This window comes from Nicotiana tabacum, chromosome 19, assembly GCF_000715075.1.
Source record: "Nicotiana tabacum cultivar K326 chromosome 19, ASM71507v2, whole genome shotgun sequence".
Taxonomy (NCBI): domain Eukaryota; kingdom Viridiplantae; phylum Streptophyta; class Magnoliopsida; order Solanales; family Solanaceae; genus Nicotiana; species Nicotiana tabacum.
The window spans coordinates 9704510-9719446 of record NC_134098.1 but is presented as its reverse complement, the minus strand read 5'-3'; the positions used below and the strand labels follow the sequence as shown (position 1 = coordinate 9719446).

The following is a 14937-nucleotide window of genomic DNA, read 5'->3' as shown; positions in this document are numbered from 1 at the left end:
GAGAAGTTGCTTAAAAGAGATGGTTTGACCGAAGTGGGAGTGGCATAGTAGCATATGAATTTTGGGGACTATAAGAAATCATAGCTACGACGACATTTATTTAGCGACATATATAATAAATGTTGCAAAAAAACTAATTCTTTTGAGATTTTTTAAGAAATGACATAAATAAGCGACATTTAATAATAAATGACAAAACTATTGAGACTTTTGTAGTGATTAAGCGTCACAATATTAGTCGATATTTAGTGACATTCTTTATAAGTAATGTTTAATCTAGAACTAAACACTATTACGAAGGTTGTCTTCTCTAAGAACCCTACCAATCTCTCCCCTTTCCTCAACCCCAATTAGGCGTCCCCCGTTTTATGTTCACTAAACCGCGGAGCTCGCCATGTGGTGCAGAGAATTGAAAGGGAAAACTACATGGGTGTTAGATTGTCCTAGAATTCTAAACATGACAGAAGGTCACCAAAATTTAGGCCGCCTTTTATACATAATCGACTGGCATATTTAATCTATTCTCTGTAATTCTCAAATATCTGGTCGAAGATATTAAGATTTTGGTAAGTATTTTTTTGTTCTAATCTGTTGTTCACTGGATTGAATTTTTGGTTAACTGCATTTAAAGGTTTTGCTACCTTTTCTTTTATTTCCGTCGTATTCTATTCATATCAATTGTTTGAGCAAATGCCTTAGAGGATTAAATAAAATTTAATGGACTAGCTTTGTGTTATTAACATGAGGTTAAAGTTTTTACTTCCTTTGATTCATCTTTTCATGTTGAACTGATTTTGTACTGGTAGTGATGAGATTATTAACATTATCTTGCTGTTCAATTATTCTTACTACTATAGAACCTTGAATCCATTTACTAGTACATACGACATTCATCAAACGACGCAAAAAGGTAATGAAGTAAATTATAGGAATATCTTTGCTTCAACTAGATAGTTTATTTGATTATTTGTTACTGACAAACTATTCTATATTGAGCCAATGAAATGGCACTCTGTATTGTTTTCCTATAAAAGAGAAAACAACTAAATATTAAATTGATTTGAAATGTCTGATAAGATATGGATTACTAGTTTAATCTTGATCTTGGTATTTTTGACATGTTAAAACTTTTTTAACGTGTTGAACCTTTTTCGCTGCTGAATCATGTGATGTTGGTTCCTACATACGAATATTATATAGTAACTTGTCTTGTGTTAGAATTATTGTGGTTGTGCTTGATGGCGACTCTAATCCAAACAACACGATAAATTAGATTGGAAAAGAATCTAGTCTGTGATGGTTGACTGGAAAAGAAGCTTGTAGATACTTGTTTATGAAGGGAAGGTAAATGACCATTATGATTATGTGTTTGATAATTTAGATTGTGGATGGTGTAGGGTATCTTGTGAATATCAGCTTTATTGACAATTTATGTTGGATAAGGAACATTGACATTGATGTTAGGACTGAAATTGATCAATCATTCTGTTGAATTCAAGAGTAGAGAAGGAATTAGTAAGCCTGTACAATGATACTAGAGATTGCTAGTTCCTTTTCTGCACTGTTACGAGTTTTGGGTTCAAAAATCTTGAGCTTTCTGCAAAATTATTATTATTTGCTTCAAGTTGATTAAAAATTCTATTTTGTCAAGGTGATCTTGATATCGTTTCTTTCTACATATGATATCTTAACACTGGAGAATAATATTTTTATGTTATTTCTCTTTGATTTTGCTTATAGAAAGTATTATCCACCATTCTCAGGACAATAAAATATGGCAATTAGGAAAAGATTGCAAAAGATATTCACCTAACGGCTGGTTGAGAAGGGTACATCATTTGTGAAACACTTCCTACAGTTGTATGTAACTCCATCTCTATTAGTGGAATGATATTTTCCATAAGCTAATGATGCCAAATTGATTTAGTTCTCTTAAGCTTCTACTATTGAATGTGGGTTTATGTTTTCTTGCAGATAGTAGTAGTCGCATGACCCCTGTATTTCTTTAAGATATTATATGAGGTAGAATCGCATTGTTCTTTTTGCTACTCAGTAGTTTTACTAAATCAGTTTAGTAATGGTTCTTTTCTTTTTCAATTTCAGTTCTTAGAAGAAGAGAGTAATGTGAGAGCAACTAATTCAGAGGAATCCTGGACATGAGAAAAACATGTACACTAAATCTAAAACTATGACCGACGATGATTGTTTTGGGACTTTCAAGGGAAAGTTTTTGTAATTGAATGTGTAAATATGTGTTTGATTCAAATTGTTTATACTGTACTGGGAATTAAAGTATTGGAATGAGCATTGATGTTACTTAGAATACATTATTGTTAATTAATTATTTTCTTTTAATATTTAGCCATGACTAGTAATTGTTTTCACATTCATATTAAAAGTCAAAAACTATGAAATAAATTCACGACATATATATATATATATATATATATATATATATATATATATATATATATATATATATATATATATATATATATATATATATATATATATATATGTCGCAAACACGATAGGTTAAGAACTCAAATTATTGACATTTTATAATGCCATAACTAAGTGTCACAAAATTTTTGACGATATTAATTTAAATATCGGAAAAGAAAAACGACATTGAAATTTTCGATATTTCATTTAAATGTAAAATAAATATCGGTAAGTGATTTTGTGACACTTATGTGACTTGCGCCGACAGTTATAAAATGTCATCATATGTCATATTTCTTGTAGTGGTAGGACAGTCATGTAGCTTGAGGAAGATTATAGCGAATTGGGAGGCATGGTAGAAAGTGACTAGGTCCATGGATTATAATTGGAAAGGTGGTTACTGTACGGAGAAAGATTGAATATGGCAGAAAGGATTTTTCTTGAAATAAAGAGGGGTGTGAAGATTTGATTATCATTTCGGATGCAACATGGCTTTGAGTTTGGAAGGTATTGTTAAACTGCCAGTTGATATCAATGGGGAAGGAACTGACTTGTACAACTGGTTGACGAGCATGGGCCCAGGAGGGTTTTACTAATTTCGTGGTAGTTGTACACAGTGCAGCGTCATTTGGAAGATGTGGGTATGGAATTCCATAGGTGGGCTTTTTCCTGTGGACAGGTCTGCGGTTGTATGATTTTGATGAAGTTTCTAGAAAGAGTTCTACTTACTATCCAGCGGGAGGTCGAATAGGCAATTGTGGCTGATAATTCAGGATATTTTATGAAAATTTTAACAGGAGGTTTCGAGAATTTGGCGGGTTAACGGTGCGAGATCATGGTAATTCAGAAGGAGGAATCCTTGTGAGTTCTACATTATGTGTTGGTAGCTTAAAGCTAAGTGGGGGATCCCCACCGTCTACGATTGAATCACGTGGTCGTCTGCTGGTGCGGTTTTTGGTTATCGGTGTATTGGTGGGTTATTATTACTAAGAAAATAAAAGCATCAAGTCGAGCAAGAAACTTGATGAATGTGTGCTATTACTTCACCTTATCGATTGAGGTGCGGGTTTTGGGAAGACTCAGAGATTATGCTTCTTGTGGATGTAATGTACAAGGAAAAGAATTCAATCGATTGCTTCTTTGAGAAGGTGTTCATGTACCAGCAACACACTAGAGTTTGGCTTATATTTGGGACCAAGTCAGAGTGGGTGGCCCTCAACAGTGGTTCTAATGGGTTTGTTATGTGGCTGGAGACCGGGGTTTTGCATCAAAGTGTGAGGAATACTTGGGGAGTTTTCTATGCTATCATCGGGTCTGCGGGGCAGTACTGGAAAAATGGGAGAATCAGTTTCGGATTCGCGGAAGGTCTTTCAGGATGGGTGTACCAGTTGGAGATGCTATTGTGCGCATGAGGAAGGTATGAGATAGTTCATGGGTATTGAGGCGATGTGGTCTCGTGAAGTGGATCACTCGGGAGGAGTATTGTTGAGTTTCGTTATGATTCCTGAATGGAGCTGCTATTATTTCTAAGGCAAGTCAAGAGTGAATTGGAAAAAGTTGGACGGTTATAATGGTTGAATCAGCATGATTGTGGAAATGATCAAATCCTTCAGCGTGTGGAGCTATACATATGGTTTGTGGTTGAACGTGCAGGCTTGACAGATACCACAACTTGATTGATTTGGGAGGTATTTTATTCTATTGGCATCGTTATGGTAGATGGATTTCCGGAAGATTCATGGCAGTTTAGACCACGACTTAGGGTTTGTATTTTCTGCGGTTCGGGAATTCAGTTGTGTATTGCATTGGTTCTTCTGAAGCGGGCTAAGTGAAAAGTCTTCTAACCAATGAAGTGTTTATTCTACTGGTAATTCAAGGATTATGATGAATTCTGGTATTCTCGCGTAGCGTCATGATAGGTGCAGTGAGTGGCAAGGGAATTTTAAAATTGAGGATCAAGGTTGTGGTTCGGTGTTTTCAAAAATGTCACGAGCTCGGATGGGCATAGGAGAATTCAGATGTTAAGAGTAAACGGGCATTTTCTTTAGTGTCACCTGAGGATGGTGTTTTGTGGAAGAGGCATTGCGTATTGAATTACGAATTATAGTTTGCCTTACAGAATTAGTACGGTTGGTGGTATGGAGGCGCAGAGTTTGCCACCTGGTGCGGAAGCAAGCCGTCTTAGTTGTGCTTGGGTTTTGAGGTCTCGAGATGCAGGTCATTTATTTCACCTTAGTTGTGCTTGGGTTTTGTAGCGTATGGCGCTATCCGTCTCCCTAGGATTGGTATTATGCACTTGGCGTGCTTGTGGTCGATATTCGGTTATTTCGTAAGTACAAACGTTACGACTTGATGTGTCTGTTTTCTTCTTGGTTGTTATGTGCAGATCGGGTGGCACACCGCCACGGGTATGTTGTTTGAATGTGGTGGCACACCTCCACGGGCATGTTATGTGGATCGGGTTGCACACCCCAACAATGTCATATTGGATCGGGTTGCATGCCTCAACAGCGAGATGTTAAGCATAGTTCCTTACAGTCATTTTGTCTGTCTTGTTTTTTTTCATCCTTGAGATAGGTTCACAACATCTATTTGCCAGTTTTATTCCTTACGCGGGCTAGATAACTCCCTATCAGAGTTCGTTCTTCCTTATGAGTCATATTCGAGTGGTGGCTTGTTGGCGTTTTGATGGTGTTGCATAAGGTCTTAGGAGGTACTTGAGATGGCTTATTACCTGAGCACATTGTACCGGGTGAGACGAGGTTATTGGACCTGAAATTAGTGCAATGAGATTTATATAAGGTATATTAAAAAAGAAAATTAGGTAATGCTTCTTGTCCGGAGGAGAGACTCCGTGATTTATTGATTCAGCAGGTGGTTATGGGTTTTTACACGCCTCTTTCATCGTGGCGGTATTGCGAGAAATGGAACAGGGCTCACATGTGTTATGAGGCATATTGCGGGCATCAGATTAGTGAAATTTCAGATGGTGTTGTCGGAGGGTGTATTATGGGCATGTGAATTATGCAGTGCATGGTGTGATTTCAGCAAAGTTGTACGATCAGGTTTTGGTACAGTGTGTAGTGATTGATACGGTGTTCGTATGTTAGAATCAGGTTTTGTCGAGAAATTCGGAAGTTGGAATTTGGTTTTAAAGCTTGTTAGTTAAGGTTATAGGGAGGATCTTTAGTCTTGCTCGAGCTAATATTCTAAATTGGGAAGTGGTGGCACGGGCAGGTGCACGAGGTGTTAAACAGTGATTTTGGACAACTCCGGATCAGTTAATGTAGGTTTAAGTAGGGGAGTATATAACGACCCGACTAATCGTTTTGACCTCTAGTGCGTCGTTTGGCGGTTTGAGGCCTTGAGTAGCTTCACTTAAGGTATTATGACTTGTACATGTGGTCAGAATTGAATTTCATGAAGTTCGAAGTTGATTTTGAAAGAAAATTCAAAATTCGGAAGCTTTAAGTTGGAAAAATTGACTAAGGTTTGACTTTTGAGTAAATGACCTCGGAATCACGATTTGAAGGTTCCAATAAGTTCGTATGATAATTGTAGACTTAGGCGTAAGTTTGGGTTGAGTATCGGATCACCTGAAAGTATTTCTTATTTTGGAAAGTTGGCATTTTGAAAGTTTAAGAATTTCTTAAGTTTGACTTGAAGTGGAGTTTAATGCAATCGATGTCCGTTTGGGATTCCGAGCTTTGGAATAGGTTCGTATCGTGATTTTTGAATTGCACTCAAAGTTTGGCCTCATTCCGGAATGTTTTGATATGATTCGGACGCATTCGTCGAAGTTTGGAAGTTTTGAAAGTTAAAGAAGGATTTCGATCGTCGATTCGGAGTTTTGATATTGTTTGGCATGATTTGAGACCTCGACTAAGTTCGTAATGTGTTTTGGGGTGCGTTGGTATATTTGGTCAAGGTCCGGGGGAGGGGAGGGTGGATTCCGAATGGTTAAGGGATCGGATTTTGGACTTAAGGAAAAGCTGAGGATTCTGATTGCTGGTGCAACCACTTCTGCAAAAGTTTCATCGCAAAAGCGAGGCAGTGGACCGCAGAAGCGGCTAGAACGGAGCTGGGTAGAGGCCGTAAGTGCGAAGGAATTCCCGCACCTGCGAGACCGTAGAAGCGAATCCCTAGCCGCAAGTGCTACTCCGCAAAAGCGGAGTCTGGTCCGCAGATGTGAAGGCAGGAGGGCTGAAGGAGGACCACATAAGCGATATTTTTTGCAGTACCTGCGGAACCGCAGAAGCGGTCCAGTGGCCGCAGGTGCGATGAACGTTGGGCAGAGGGCTTGGTTTTATACGGGATTTTGGCCCATCTTCTTTCATTTTCACTTGGTTTGGACGATTTTTGGAGAGTTTCGAGGGGAGAGTTTCATCATCTATTGTAAGGTAAGCTATTCCCACCTATTGTGAGTTAGATACTTGGATTATGTGCGGAGTTTTACATGAGAATTAGTAGAAATTTGGGATTTTAGTAGAAAACCTAGAAATTGGTATTTTTTTTTATTTTGACCACGAAATTAGACATGGAATTTGGAATACGTTATATATTTTTGTTCGTGGTGTTATGGATAGAGTTTATTTTCGAAAAGTTTTGGAATCCTGGCAAGTGGGCCTGATGGTTGTCTTTGTTGGCTTTTTGAGCGGAGTTGGGAATCATTATAAATTGTTAAATTATATGTATTAGGGTATACTTTGATTGAGTTGCACATTGTTTAACTAGTTTCGGATCATTTGGCTTGAATTGAAGAGTTAGAGAGGCGTTGGAGCCGGTTTTGGAACTTCGGAGCGAGGTAAGTCTCACGTCTAACGTTGTGAGGGGGAAACTACCCCTAGGTGATATTCATTGTTATGTGCAACTAGCTGTGGGTACTACGTATGCACGAGGTGATGAGAGTCCGTATGTAGCTAAAGCATATTTATGCCCGGGTAGACTTAAGACTTCATTATATAATATTAAAATTATTTGAACTCATTGTACTGGCTTAATTAATTAAAGTTATAATTGAATTTGAGTTAGAAATAAATATATGTATACTAGGACGAGCCTTAACACTTTGAGTTGTGGGCGAGTTATTTGAGAAACAGTAAAGATTATATTCGTTTTGTGTTCATGTACTGTATTGTAAACACGTGTCTCGTAATTCAGTGACTTCCTTCCTTTCTTGTGGAACGGGTCGAACGCCTCGGCAGTATATAGATGCATCTATGGTTCGTGTCGCACGACCCTCGACAGTGTGCGCATTATTCTGTATCGGGCCGAACGACCTCGGCGGAATCGTGTGCTATATCGCTAACAGTCCGAATGTTCACGAGATAAACCTTCCACGGATGCCTGTCATTTTATGGTATTTCTTATTTATTTGGTATTGACACTTGGCATTTTTTAAGCTATTAAGGTAGATTGCAAGATCGAGAAATTTATACTTTAAAAGAAATAATTGGAAAATTATGAAATTACAAATTTACTCCACTATTGTTGTGCACTTCATATCTGTTATGAATTATCATGTTATTTATTTGGACCTATAATAAGTGTCGATGTCGACCCCTCGTCACTACTTCTCTAGGGTTAGGCTAGATATTTACTGGGTACGCGTTGATTTACGTACTCATGTTGCACTTCTGCACTAAATGTGCACGATCTGACAGGTTCATTTGGTGATAATCTTGGCGCGTAGGTGCATCCGTTGATGAGACTTTATGTGAGCTGCAACTCAGGCTACGTATCGCAATCCACTGAGTCTCTATCGTACTATTTATTTTCTCTTGTCTTATTTACATTCTTGACCGATATTGTTCTTAGAAAATACTCATACACTTGTGACACCGAATTTTGGGGGTTCATTCGGGTCATTTATTATTGTGATTCATGTAAATATTATCATTTACCGTGTAAAATTTATTTTATACTGTTTAATTAAGGAAAATTATGATTTCAAAATACTAAAATGAGTAATTAAATTGGTAAATCACTGTTGGCTTGTGTGACGGGGGCGTTAGGCGCCATCACGACCTATAGTGGATTTTCGGTCATGATAAATATTTCCCCATCCCTTTATACTCTCTCTCTCTCTCTCTCTCTCTCTCTCTCTCTCTCTCACACACAAACACTCACTCACTCTCTCTCTCCGCTCTCTAAATCTCGTTCTTTGTTCTTTTTCCAATTTTTCTTCCTTTGATATTCTCTACTTTTTATCTTTCCTTGTTGTATATAGTTTTAATCGACTTCATCAATGGATTTCAATCTATTTACTATAGAGTTTTAACTTAGCAATTTCCTTTTATGTTGCGCAATTGATGTTCGAATTGAAATTGTCAATAAATTTTGAAGGTGTTTGACTCTCCACCATTGACAACTATTAAATATCTTTGAAGCTTTGAATTCGAATTTGGATTTTCAAAAACTATTATTTGTTTGGATTAGGTGTTGTTGCAAATAATTGAGAATATTTTTTGGAGTTTATATGTCAATTTTGAGGGTGTTTGGTGAAGATTAGACTTGATTTTGGCAGAATTTCATATTGAAACTTGAAGAAGCAGAAGAAGAACACATGACATACAATATACTAACGAAATTGTATTATAATTGTATGTAAATTGTAGTTATGTTGTATTCTATTGTAGTTATATATATTTTTTATTTGAATGTTGTATGAAAGTTGAAAAATAGTTGTATAATGTACGAATCGTTATATAAAATTTGTATTTAAGTTATAAATACTATATTTTTCCATAAAGTTGTAGATATGTATCAAAATTGTATTAAGAGAGAACGTTTTGATTGAAATTTCATAGAGGAAGAAGAACACACCACATACAAAATATATACAAATCATATACAAAATACATACAAAAAATATATTGTATAAAATCTGTATAAAAATTGTATTTAAGATGTATGATGTTATAATTATATTTAACTGGATAAACATAATGTATGAAAGTTATAAATAAGTTGTATACTATATAATTAGTTGTATAAAATTTATTTTAGTTATTTGTTCTTATAAATATATCAAATTGTACAAGTTCATGAATTGTACGGGTATGTTTAGAATCTCTTTTTCATGCCTACATTTTGTAGCTTTGGGGCTAGGATTGATAAAAAAATTGCATAAGTTTGACTAAACAGATGTATATAGATAATCAATAAAGATAAATAGGTGACATATGTATCAATATTCAAACGATTTTCATAATAATAAATCATTAGTCTTTTACTTTCCACCACCAAGCAAGAATTTTCAAGCTTTAAATATTAAAGAACTATAGCGTTCAAGTAAAAAATGAGGACATTTCACTAAGACCGTAAAAACGGGGACATTCCGCCAAAATCATTCTCGTTGGGGACATGCCGCGCAATATTTTGATTAACCCCTCATGCTGGGCCTAGGCAATGGCGGCCCATTTACAAATCTATATAATAGCCGATCCAGCCAATCAGAACCTGGTTTGGTTACCCATTCCCTCAAACCTCGCTGCCACTTTTTCCTCTTAACACTCTTTTTGATTGAAACTTTGTTGTACCGATTGTTTTGCTGTGCTGTTCTTTGCTATTTTTTTCTGGCATTTTTTGTTGAAATTAATAGTTTAAGAATTTGCGTTACTGTTTCGTAAGTGTAGGAATGAGCTAGCTATACTATTTTGGGCTTTTGGCACATGAGTTATTTTGGACTAACTTCTTGTTATTGTAGTTGCTTTTTCTTTGTTTTTTTAAGAATAAAGAATTTTCTTGTTCTCAATCAATACTTTAGATAATGAGTTTTCTTAACATGCACCAGCTAGTTGTTTATTGGTTAGCGTCTTAGGGGTCGTTGGTAGGATGTATTAGTGAAATACATGTATTAGCTTTGGTATTTTTAATTACTTGTTTGGTAGTGTTTTTCAGTATAACACACCTTATTCAGTATTATTTTTATACATAGTCAACTATGACATTAATAATGTTATGGTTTTTAATACATGGATGAGCATGTGTAAAGACAGAATTGCCATTTCAAAACTTTTAATACACCAAACCAAGCAGTCGATAAGAATTAATCCCATCATTACTAACTAATGCACCTTATTCAGTACTATTCTTATACACCCTACCAAACGACCTCTTAGGGACCCATGTCGTGAATAATTGCTTAATTAACTAAAGTGTGTATTGAGCAACGACAATTTGGTTTTATATTAATATTGTTGGATGTGTGAACAAAGTTCATATTGGTAGCTAAAAAGAAAAAGAAGCTACATATAATGTGTGTTTGGTATGAACAAAATTCATTGGTGCTTCACTTGTAGGTTTCATACATATAAGGTGCTAGCTATACTATTCTGCACGGTTTTTTTTGACTAGCGTCTTGTTGTTGTTGTTGCTCTGTGATTATCTTTTTTAGTAAATAAACTTTCTTACTCTCGATCAATTCTTTCAATAAAGATTCACTATCTTGTTGTTTACTGGTTAGCGACCCTCTGTGGTGAAGTATGCTTTAGTAAAGTGTGTATTTGGGTAAGTGATTGTGTAGTAGTCGTGACTGTGGAAGATTAAGTGATTGCATAGTAGTCGTGACTGTGTAAGGGTATAGAGAGATGTCAGCTTGAGGCAGAGGAGACGGGTTATCTCCTGCGAGGTGTCCTAAGGTTGTGTAGTCCTTATGATGTTTTGTAGAGAGTTCGCTTGTGGAAGTTGGCTTGACTATTACAAGGGTGAATGCGAGATTTGCAGATGATGTGATGTATTAGATGGTTTGCGTTACAGGAGCTCAGGAAGGGTTTGGTTGAATCTTACTATGGTACTATGGCAGTAATAGAGTATGGCCATTGTGAGTTGTGTGTTTTGATCTATGGCTTTGAATCAAGTAGGGGAGTCTGCTATCTACAAGTTGATTGCATGATTATGTGTTGTATTATTTTCGGTTTGAGGTACACTGGTGAATCATCTATGACTGCAGGGGTTGAGAGTGAGGATGGCTCGAGTAAGGGAATTTATGGATACGGATTGTATTACACTCTATGGGTATATGGGAATCATAAAATAATTTAGTGGTTATTCGCAAAGGATGTAGTATACATGAAGTAGGAATTTGCTCGGTTGCTTAGGAGTGTGGGTTACTCTTTATTCTCTTGGGTGTTGGTGTGCTAATGGGGCACATGGCATTCAGTCCGTTTGACCGGTTTAATTGAGATTTGAGTAGAGTGGATGACTCTCGAGAATGGTTCTAATGGATTCAAGATTTATATGTAGAGATTTGGAATTTTTAAGATTTATATATGGCTAGAAACTGGGAGTTGCATTGGATGGTATCGAGACTTGTGAAATTTTTATATCATTGTGGATTATGCATTTCAGTATCAAGAAGGTTAAGGAAACAATTTTAGGTTCACATAAGGTCTCTTTAGAGTGGGTATCTAGGTTGTGGTGCTTTGGGGTGCTTAAGAGAGAAGTCAGTGGCTTATGGGCCTTAGGGCGTGGTGGTTTTATACTATGGCTTCTTGTGTGGTGAATTTTGGTTAAGGATCGTGGTGCTCCAGCAAGGAGAAGTATCAATTTGAAGGCAATTTGGAAGGGACTTGGATAAATAGGACAGCTTGGTAGTAGGATGGGTTAGCACAGCAATGGGTATGATCGGTTCTTTAGGTACTTATTGTCACGCCCCAAAACCGAGGAGCACGACCGGCGCTCAACTGAGTGAACCCGACCTAGCAAGCCTGTTAGATTTCATTCTACCCAAACTCATCCACCAATGGAGATAATACATATTTTCATTAATTAGATAAAATGGTGTTCACGTCTACAATACCAATTTATTTCCAATAGCTTCATCATTTTTAATGTCTCAAATGGACAAGTAATACAACCACAACATAACATACTTTATCTTTCCTAGTACCAATACACAATCCACACTATGTCTACGGAGCCTCTATGGATAAAGAAGAGTATAATGATAATGCCGGCAACAAGGCCCCGGCTATATCTCAAACGGAATACACAAGGTGCAAAAGATACATGACCCCGGGATGAAGTGTGGCTCACCAAGTCAGCTGGGAAGAAGGTGCACTACTATCACTGATCAATATCTCCTGTTGTGGAACCACTTGCATCCATTTAAAGATGCAGCGCCCCCGGCAAAAGGGACGTTAGTACCGTTGAATAGTACTAGTATGTATAAATAAACACCCTCTCAATAGAATGACAAATAATACAACAAGATTATCATAATATCAATGAAAGCCTTAATCAACATCAAACCTCAATTTAGGATCAAGACAATATTCAAATTAATTTCCATATCTCACATTGGGAGATTTTTAGTATCGATATACCATTGTTCACAATACCAATGCCACCGTACTTTTAGCACAGAGTCCAGTCACGACCCGATCGGCTAGGCTATATCATTAGAGAATCAACCACAATTACTATCAATACCAATACCACCATAAATTTAGTACGGAGTCCGATCACGACCCGATCGGCTAGGCTATCTCATTAGAGAATCAACCACAATTACTATCAATATCTCAATACCACCGTAAATTTAGTACGGAGTCCGATCACGACCCGATCGGCTAGGCTATCTCATTAGAGAATCAACCACAATTACTGTCAATATCAATACCACCGTAAATTTAGTACGGAATCCGATCACGATCCCGATTGGCTAGGCCATCTCATTAGAGATATCAACCACAATTACTGTCAATATCAATACCACCATAAATTTAGTACGGAGTTCGATCACGACCCGATCGGTTAGGCCATCTCATTAGAGACATCAACCACAATTACTGTTAATATCAATACCACCGTAAATTTAGTACGGAGTCCGATCACGACCCGATCGTCTAGGCCATCTCATTAAAGACATCAACCACAATTACTATCAATATCAATTTCCAGCACAATCACCAATATGTGTGCGGTATGATGTCCGATCACGACCCGATCAGCTAGGCCATCTCATTCGAGACGTCAACCCTTTTATATCAATCAATCTTATCCCAATTAAGAGGAATAATTTTATCACATCAATCTCATCCCAAATAAGGGGAATAATTTACAAAAATAACATAGGTACAAATGTATTTACCTTATCATCTTCCACATTGTATAAATCTCCACTAGTATTTTCAACCAATAATAACAACAATATTTCCTTGGCTCTTTTTGCCATTCACAAGATTCTTTATTCAAGGCACGATGGCCATATTTGTTATTCCACACTTTTATTTCTTCCCTTTCATGTACATATAATATTCTGGAAATCACAACTTTAAGTTCATTTGAAATGACCAATTTAAGCACCATAGATTTCTTTCCGAAAGTGGAGTAAAATGATTGGCAATTGATGCGCAAGTTTAAATCATCACCAAATAACACACCATTTATTCTTGACATATTTTTCCCCACAAAGGGCAATACATAATCTTCACTCACGAATATGTAAGAACTCAAAACACATTGAAAATACTCACAAAGCATAGTATTTGTTAAAACAGCCAGTTATGGCATGACTTGAGTACGAAAGCTTTTAGGCAATTCTATTTTCGAAGTCATTTTAAAACATTTGAGTCAAGACTCATTTCGTAACCTTTCTCACATCATTTCATTTCATTGGCACCATTGGCCACAAGTATAACTTTCACTCTTGCACATTGGCCACATTTTATATTCCAATTCACTTATTTCATTTCCAACCCCTTTATAGGCTATCAACAATAATACATTTCCAATCCAGACTTTAGGTACACATATGAGCAATTTCAAGTCTTGAGAATATTGAGATTTTCTCACACAATTAGTATACTAGTTCTCATCTAAAACACAACTCCAAGCCACACCATTTTAATATGCAAACCATACTATGAACATCTATCTTTCGACATAAGGCTCATTCGGAATAAACAAGTTTATGGGGAATAACCCGAAATATAGAAGTTAGGAATCTTGAGCCAATCATACTTGCTCTTACGGAAACATTATGGATATCTATTCTAAGAGAGAAAGTTTAGCCAACATACCTTGCTTTGAGCTTTCCTTAAATTACTACAACGTTCTGGAAATTCTAGCAATCCCAATCTATTTTGAGACATAACAAAATTGAACCATTATTAGGAAGATAATCATGGTCTCAGCTCATTTGAGCATTTTATCTAACAATATATGTGCAAAATGGTTACAAGATTATTCCACAAGGTTTCTTTCACTTCACAACCCAATCTTTACCCATTTGAGCTCAACAATCTCCCCATAAAACTTTTTGGTACATGAATGTATAAATAATACTCTCACACCCAAGAATCATACTCCAAATCAACCATCTTTTACCCAAATTCGAAATTGAAAACTAGGGTATATAACCTCACCTCTTAGATGAAGAACTTGAGGGATTTCTTGTTGGATTTCAAGGCATGGATAAGAGCTTGATGAACAAAGAACTTGAGCTTCTTCCTCTCTCTAGAACACTCTCACTTCTCTCTAAAAAAT

At 36.6% G+C, this 14937-nt stretch overlaps 1 long non-coding RNA gene across 1 annotated transcript; it reads left to right on the top strand.

Annotated features, from left to right (window-relative positions):
- Window positions 1-268: 268 nt before the first annotated feature.
- Window positions 269-2361, top strand: LOC107798465 (uncharacterized). Its single transcript, XR_001650894.2, has 4 exons — window positions 269-566; window positions 1764-1860; window positions 1975-2022; window positions 2104-2361. It is a non-coding gene; the product is annotated as an uncharacterized LOC107798465 (long non-coding RNA).
- Window positions 2362-14937: the final 12576 nt, after the last annotated feature.